Here is a 9,070-nt window from a genome sequence, read left to right as displayed (position 1 = left end):
AGTTGTTTTTTCTTTTCTTGAGAACAATAATGTTCTCCCTCCTTTCACAGTAACACATATTTCCTTCACACAGTTCCAATCAACAGATACAAATAATGGTTATAATGAGGCCACTATGGGTACCTAAAGACTGTACCCTAATTAACTGTAACGCAAGTACTACTATATATCAGTATATCAGCAAGCAAATAAATGATAAAAAGATAACATATTTAACTTTAGGATAACCCATAGGTTATTTTTAAGTCCCTTATATGTAAGTGGCACACTTCTATGAACAAAATGATAAGTGAGGGAAGATGATAAAAAAAAAAAAAAGCTTTAACTTTAGACCGACGTTCTCACCTTCCTGGAGCCACAATCATCCAAGTGCCTCTCAACAAATTCAACACTTGCAGTGAAATCAGCAAGTGAACTCATACGGTATGTTCCAACCCAATGGTCCCAATTTGCGTCGTTCCTCAGAAAGAAAGCAATAAAACATACAATTATGTATAAATTCAAGTGAATGATCACTAATTAATACTAAATAAAAGCATTGTGTGATTATGAAGAACATACTTCCCCAACTGTCTTGGACAGAAATAACTTAAGAACACATAATACATTTTGTATTATGTTGTTCAATCAAGGATTTACTGTTGGGAACAGTTAAGAACACTTTGCCATTTAAAAAACATTGATGACTTAATTACAGTATCAGATACATTTCCCTAATAGGACAAAGGGATACAACAGCAAACCAATACACCAGATAGTCATATTTTCTTTCCAAATAAAATCAAAAATGATAAAAAGATTCCCTTTATATTTAGTTTTGCTCCCAATCTGAAATGTGCCAAGAACTACATATTTCTTCATTGGCTCATTTATCTAATCCCTGCCCTTGGAATGGACAGTACCTGCACAGCAGTGTGGAGAAAGGCCACACTGTACAGCACAGGCTTCCACGTGGGCAGTTTGCTGACTTCCAACTGGTTCTGTGAAATCCCTGCAAATGTTCGTTTCAAGCCGACACGCACTCCCTGGGGTGGGTCGTTGGTAAACTTGATAAAGGACCGGAGGTAAAGGGGGGAGAAACAATTGCTCTAAGCTTGTACATGTACTGTATATAAGTGTGCCACAGTATTTGTAGAGGTTAGGTCAGGAAAAATTATAATACACAAAGTAAAAATGTCACAACACTTTACATAATAGCTTTGTAAAGTGTCGCCTGTAGTAGTGTGATGGAGAAGTGATCGTGTGGTTCAGTGGTGATCCAAACCCTGAAAGTATCATGCATGGTCTCTGCAGTTGTAATAGTCTTAAGCAACTCGTCCATAAAGTCCAGTCCCAGGTGGCAATTTTGGAGAAGGACCCAGCCTCCCTAAACATATCCAGATACAGAGGCCACAGATCAGGTAAAATAGTCAGCCATCGCTTTAAAAAGTACTCATTCATACAAAGTACTACTTCACTAACTTATACATACATGCGTCATTGAGGTCTGAACAAGCTTCCTTGCATGCACCTCCTGCCCTTTCCCCATGGATATGGATCTGCATTCTATAAGCCACAACACATTTAGTGAGATCACAACATGCAGCATGTTCTTCAGGGTTAAAATGAGAAGCTTACAGAAGGTTGTAAGTTTAATATGGCAGTAAAGCTCACCGAGTTGAAGTTTCTTAGCAAGTGCTTCAATTTGGTCAGTGGGATCTGAGCCCATAGAGAGGAAGCAAACTAGAGGGGTGCGAGGGTCACTCTCCTCCCAAGTGCTTTTAAGGTTTAAGTGGACCGGCTCAGCAAACCTCATGCCCATGGATTCTCCTACGTACCTCCTGGCCTGAGACAAGGTGCGGTCAGGGCAACAAGACCTGTGTGAAAAAATTGCTTGTAAGAATAGTGTATTTATCGTCATATTGTGTATTTGAACAGATAAGCAACATGACTGGCAGGAGGATCCTACCTTATTAGCAAAAGTTTAAGGAAGACATCGAGAGAGTTGTATCTATCTGGAATGACACCTTCCTCTGGGGCATCAAGATTGAGCCATGTTTTCCAAAGTTTCCCATTTTAAGACACCTACAAAATATGTCAATAGTAAACGTGTGATGTTAGTGAAGTATGGCAATTTGCTGAGTTCCACCAAATGTAGCCAGACCATATCAAGGATCCAACTGAATGGCTTTGGTGGGCATGTCTTCAGGTCAAGAGCTACGCCACCTTTTTGTATATTCAAACGGTGTCATCATGTTATAAGATGCCATAACAAAAAGGTGCATTCAATTTCCCCGTCAGTAATCATTATCCTACCTTTAATAAGTATCTGAAATTTGTCATGCTCTATTCTGTTTTTCTGTAAGTCAATCTTGAGAGCCATCAAGAGTGTGAAGATGAACTTATGGTTTTCATATAGGCCTCTCACTGTGTATCTGAACACCTCACAGGTCAGACATTCAATGATGTTTGCAATTCGCTTCTGAATTTTGGGGGACTTCTCAGACCTGCAAAAGCATACTCATGAATGATATGATAGTAAACAGTAGAGATAAGAGTGTGCAACAAGGTCTCTAGATACAATAACATGACAAAGGGGAAGAATGCTACAACACAAAGTTGCAATTCTTTTCTACATTAATGAAGCACATTACAGCACCTATAGCCATATTTCTTTTTGCTTGATTTTAGTTCCTTTTAGACACATTTGTTAGTTGTTAGTGTTAGTTATGGTAGGGTTAGGTTTTATTTATTTAATATTTCTTTTTACTTTGTCATTCACATTCCTGCCTCTGCTGTACTTCGCGAAGGGCGGCGACACACACCAACTGTCGGAGACAGAGTGGAGGAAAGGAGAGGGGTGAACTAAAATAAATTTTGTCGCACAGACCTCCTCAAGCCTATTGTATACAGTATATACAGTAGGGGGTCCCTGCACCACGCTACACCAGTTTGGGGGTCCTTGGCCCGAAAAGCGTTGAAGACCCCTGATATAGGCTATAGAGTTTCTGTAGCAGGTCAAGCTCTTTTCTAAAGTATTCATAGGAAATCATAGATCTATTAGTCTAAATACATTATAAAATACAACAAAGATTAACACCATAACCAAGAATTCTCATTGTTCTGGTAATGTAGGGTAGCAGTGGTAACACACCTTTTCTTTTGTAGACAGCCACACTCTGTAACTGGCAAGCCAAGAAGTTGCTCCCCAGAGGTATATGTGGGGACATTTCTCCACAGTTCTTCAAATCTAGCCTGAGTAAAATGAAAACAAAAAAGATCTGCATTAAATATTCAAGAGAAACTAATCTCAGGGGAGCTACTCCATCAGCCATGGGGCCTTCCTAAAACAAGACAATATGAACCTATTGATTCATTTAAATTGATTGAAAACTTGCCGACACTGACCAAGACCTACAGATTCACAGATTACTTACTGAATCATATTGTTTCATAAAAGTGCCAACATCATTTTGGAAAGTGGAAACACACTCCAGAAGGTTTTGTTGAAGTTGGGCTGCATACGAACGAGCTCATCTTGCATTGATCTCTGGGAAAGTCAGAAATCAAAAACCAAGATCAAAGCGGAGTTACACAAGAGCACATTAAAGAACCCAAAAGGAAAATAAATATGAATATAATGATAATATTAACAGCTTTAGACTGAAGCTTTGTGAAGAAATGCCTCAGATTGAACACCCCCTCTGCCTCATATTTAGTCAAAATTTCATACGCTTCCTGTAAAATATAACATCACTCTAAGATTATTTGACACCTACATAAATCAAACTGCAGGGCTAAGTTATCAAGGGAAAAACAATGCATGACTTCAAATAGACAATGACAGTAAAAAACATTTCTGAACCAACAATGGCAATCTGCTCATTTGACTTTATCTCCATACTGATCATGTCCCTTAGATCGTGTAACGTTTTCAAAGATTTGTCCAGATTTCAAGTCTGAAAATCTAATAAAAATCTGTAAAATCATTTCTTGTTGTATCATAAACAGCTGTGGAGTTTTGGTGTCTGATAAGTCTTAAAAATAATTGATTTTTTATTTGACTTCCTGGATCATACTTTATCCTCTCACCTTTAGCCGTGCACCCTCACCAATGCATCATATCTGTACATGGTCATATAACCATCGTAGTTATAGACTAGACTTAAGTTACAATATATCCTTGAAAACAAATCATCGTGCTATTCATACCTCAATGGAAATCAATGTCATATCAATTTGTATTTCTGCATCCCGAAGCATAGACAGAGCCCCCCATGGCACAACGCACATCTTCCAGATGAGTCACAGGATGAGATAGTTGTACGAGATATTTGTCAGTTTGGATGCTGGTGTCAATCATTTTCTTCTTGTACTTCTCCTTCAGGTATTTGCACAACAGCTTCTTCCAGGCTTTGGTTTCAACTGTCAAGGACTTCTTTAATGGCTCTGTATCCAAGAGATCAAAATGAACAGTGCAGAGTTTGCATCCCTCCCCAGTAACACGCACACATGCAGCTTTAGATCCTTCATCTGGCTGTGTGCTGTAAAGCTTGAAATATTCTCTCCATTATCTGGTGGAATTTGACCCAGCAGCACACAATGTAAAATGTAATGTAGTGTATTAAAAGAAAATCAACACATTACGGCTACCATACCTGTTGACAATTCAGTAGACCCAAGAACAATGAAGGGTTTGATATCATCAATATCTTGTTCAATTGAGGAGTAGTGCTGGATTTCAGATTTGATCTGGATCAAGGATGGATTCCTGTCCATAAATTCCTTTTAAAAGTTAAGATAAACATGAAGTTGTTATCATCAATATTATTACCATCATTATATTTATTATTATTATAAAACATATTTTATGTTCTCAGGAAAACAAACCTTGACTTTAAGGTTCCTGTCCTCGTCCCAGATATCACTGCTTCAGAACAACAGTTGCGTCTCCGTCTCTGGGAGATCACTGCTGCTTTCAGAATGATCACAACCTTTCTGATGTCCTTGTGTTCAACAAGTTTTCTTTTTCTCCACCTATGAGATCATCACAAACAGGGAAACACACAAATAATAGTAAGATTAGTAAAACTAATCATGCTCACACATCAAATTAAAAGGGTCTTTAGAAAGGGCTGTATTTAACTTTGATTGATATTGGCCATGTCAGATTTTATTATACTGTCGGATAAAAACAAAACAATTAAATACTTACATTTACTTCAACAAACTCCACATCCTTGGTTTACATTTAAAAAGATGAACTGTTTTTTACTTACTCAACTTGTCCATCGGGCTTGTTTTTCATCCTTGCACATGTTGATAACAACTTACCTTTGTTCTTTGTGCCGTCGTGACTGTACTCCCGCCGCCATGCAATGCCTTTGCTTATTTCCAACACCAAGTCGATTAGTCGATGTATGGCCTGTTGGATCTCATCTACAGGGGGACTCATTACCTGGTGACAACAAATATCAGACAATCTTGTTTAACAAGATCCTCATGATTGTTTGCACTTGTTGTAAGTCGCTTTGGACAACAAATTAACTGTAATGTAATGTAAAGATTGGCCTATAGATTAAAAGGTTACTAGTGTTAAGTGGAATCAGTTGCCAATGAGTAGTAGAAACTCACCACGTTGGGTATAACCAGCTGGACTTCACTTTTTACTAGTGAGGCCATCTTAGTTTCAGACTTTGACTTCTGGTAAGTACTAAACTTCTCTTTTATTGATGTCGGTCTGGAAGAGATCATATAATTTATCTTAGATATTTATTGGCCTTTTTTTATTTACATACTGAATAACAGACATACTTCTTAGTGCCACAAATTCTCCTTTTCGGGGCCTCCAGAGATAGCTTGGTTGTTTTCACCAGTGCATCTACCCTTGCACTGAAGTATTCATAAAGCTTCTTAAACTCCTGAAATTAAGATTTGCATTTAAAGCATTGACAGTCTTCTTCCTCTCTCCTGAGAACGACACACTCCTCCGTCCTAAAATGTTCAAGGGGTGAAATAAAAGAGAAACACACACATAAGTTCTGTATGACCGTTCTTTCAATACTTTTATGTTTTTTCCACTTCAATACTTAAAACTGGGACTTAACCTGAAACAGGTTCCTCAACAGTCTTCTTGGTGCATTTCGATTCATAAATAGCACTGACCACATTACACAGCTCCTTCACTGCTTCTTTAACACGACTATATTTGTAGTTCAATGTCTTTGTCCACTCCTTACATTGATTCTAAAAAAAGACATAAAAAAGACATAATTGGAGAACCAGACGGAATTCATAATTTCTTTAAAAAAAAATAATATAAAAAAAAACAAGTAACCCTTTGCTTAGGCCACGTGGGGGCAGCAGAAACAAGTTGTGAACACAACATTGATAAAACATTTTTCAGCCGAAAACAATGCAATGGGAGAGGTGAGAATGAACCAGAACAGTAAAGTAGCAGGACATCTAAAAACAATCCCCTGGAAATCTATATAAAGCAAACCCCTTTCACATTGCCACCCTGATGTTGTTTGATACAATTAATAAATTATAGAAGCTTTAAGCCTTAATTTAATGGAAGAACATTAGCAATTTACTTCCAATTTCACTTCATGTTTTAATTTGGAAGATGAAAGTAAGACAGCAATCAAGAAAAGTGAAAACCAAGTCCACACCTCATTGTGGCCAATCAGGTGCTGCACTGAAGACGCATGACTTTCGGGGAGGTCAATCATCTCTGAGAAGTCTTTGAGGACATCATCAATGTGTATTTTACAGATATCCTGCACCTAAAAAATTTTTAATAAAATATATGGCAACTAAAAGTGTGCCCCTTGAGCAATAGTATTTATATGAATCCCTGAAGGGTAAAAGTGTGGATTGCAATGCTGCAATATCTGAAAAAGAAAACAGCTAACATTTTGGTCAGTAACATACCTTCTTAAGATATTTGAGCTCAAACAAAGCAGTGTCAACATTTTGGAAGAACTTTTACAGGAGGAGGGATGACCAGGTGAGCAGCGCTGACCCACGGCGAAGCGCAGAGTCCACCTTGCGGTTTACCAAGAACATAATAGCTTCAAAATGAGAAACGCTGGAATCATTGATAAATTATGCAATAGCCATGAAAAACAAAATTGTGACACCGTTATAAGGCAGAATGGGGGAGAAAGCATTTTAACATTAACTCAAACTCTACAAACACAGCTGCAGTTTGTACATTTTGACCACATCTTGTCCCTCAGAGCTGCACAGGATGTCAGAGTGTTCCTGTTAATGACAACAGATACATTCAACGTCAAAACATTTCAGTACAATAAAAAAGTATTTTTTAGTTGTCTTTGTGGGAGAAATTAAGGATTACTTTTAGGTATGAGATGGGTTCCTCTATTTCTTGGTAGAGATGCTTGGCCCAACTCATCCTTCGAGCCACAGGAGGCATGTTTCTAGCTAATGGGGGGGTCGTCTTTCTGTTTGTCATAGAGCTGCAAAGAAAATGTACACAAGTAGATCTGTTTATTTAATCAAATATATCTATCAAATATGTAGATTTTATTCTTAGTATCTACTCAAGCATCAAAATGGAATACCGTTTTCACAAACTTTACTTCTGAGGCATAACGCTGAAGAATAAGACCCGAACAGTTGGAAACTTCAGGGACAGGGAATGTTCAGCCTCTGAAAACTGCAAATAAAAGGATTTTTTTTTTTAAACCTGAATTTTCCGATTAAAATGTCAAATCATCCACAGTTCAAATATGCATGAACTCATAAATGTCCGCAGCTGGTTCTGCAGATAATAGACAAACTTTCAATATGACGTCTAAATAAGAAAGAAGCTACCTACATCACAGATTGTAACAGAAGGAAACTATACATACCTCAATGTGGCCGATTTGGGCCATAAACTTAGTAAAATCTTGTTCGAATTCAACTATCGTACTGCTTTCTTTTCAGGTTCATGTCTACAGTGTGGAATTATCTGACCATAATCTCAATGCCCTCAATATTTGATTTTCCAAGAGATTCGAACATCTTGCACACTGCAATTATGTGTTTGATCTACAATAGATAATGCTTATTGTTAATTGTCAAGACCTTATAGTAAGAGCGGGGTTCAAAGGGTAGTGTGGATTGCACCTTTTCGAGTTGATTGCAGACGCCCTCAAACTTGCAAAAGATCTGTATCTCTGAAACCTCAAAGGACTTCGTTCCAGGTCTTTCCATTGTTTGTTTCTTTGTTTTCTGGAAGCAAGACTGGTACTCCTGATATAGGTGGATACAGTCCTTCCACAGAGAACAGATTAATGAATGTTAAATGCTAATGTCAACATGTGTTAAGCCAATAATACCACAGAATTATCAATATACAGTAGGTAGGTGTCATCACCTGCATTTTCTTGACCATGTCGTCGGCATCTTGGTCCCATATTAGAAATGTACTAATGTTAAAAATGTACTTTTAAAGAAATTATACAAGATTTACTTAAAGGTTCATCATGTAAATTACCATAAATTCATTGGCTCTAAGGCTTAGAGCAGTACTAGTGACATCTCCACATTGCTTAGAGTCTAAGCAATGTGGAGAGGTCACTAGTACTGCCTACCCTACTTATGGTATCCCCGCATTGTTTCTAATTAGATAATAAATAGGCAATTGTTTGTTGTAACACATTACTTTCAAGGATTTGATGGAGCAATTACTGTCATTCATTTTGTTTAGCTTAAAACAACTTTAATCCTGTCTGGAAAAAAATGAGTGTCTCTTAAACCCTGTTTCCTCATAAACTAGCTTTAAACACATCTTTATTTATTCCAACTATAGTTGCTGTGTCTTTAATTACTACCTGATATCCACTAGAGGTCACTGTATCTAGGGTTTAACCTACACCTGCTGCACACATACACACTCATTCATCAAACAGGGAATTCTACATCAACAGTTTATAATGTGTTATTGTCCAAAACTAATTTGGATTGATATCATGTGCAATGCATGATGGTTTTTGTTGATTGGTGATCATACTTGTTCAATATGTTTATGTGGATTTATGTCATTATTTCAGTCTACTATAAAGGGTGTTATTAAGTT

Source organism: Cottoperca gobio, chromosome 17, assembly GCF_900634415.1.
Source record: "Cottoperca gobio chromosome 17, fCotGob3.1, whole genome shotgun sequence".
In the NCBI taxonomy this organism is placed as follows: domain Eukaryota; kingdom Metazoa; phylum Chordata; class Actinopteri; order Perciformes; family Bovichtidae; genus Cottoperca; species Cottoperca gobio.
The sequence above is the reverse complement of the archived record's forward strand: the minus strand, read 5'-3'. Positions refer to the sequence as shown.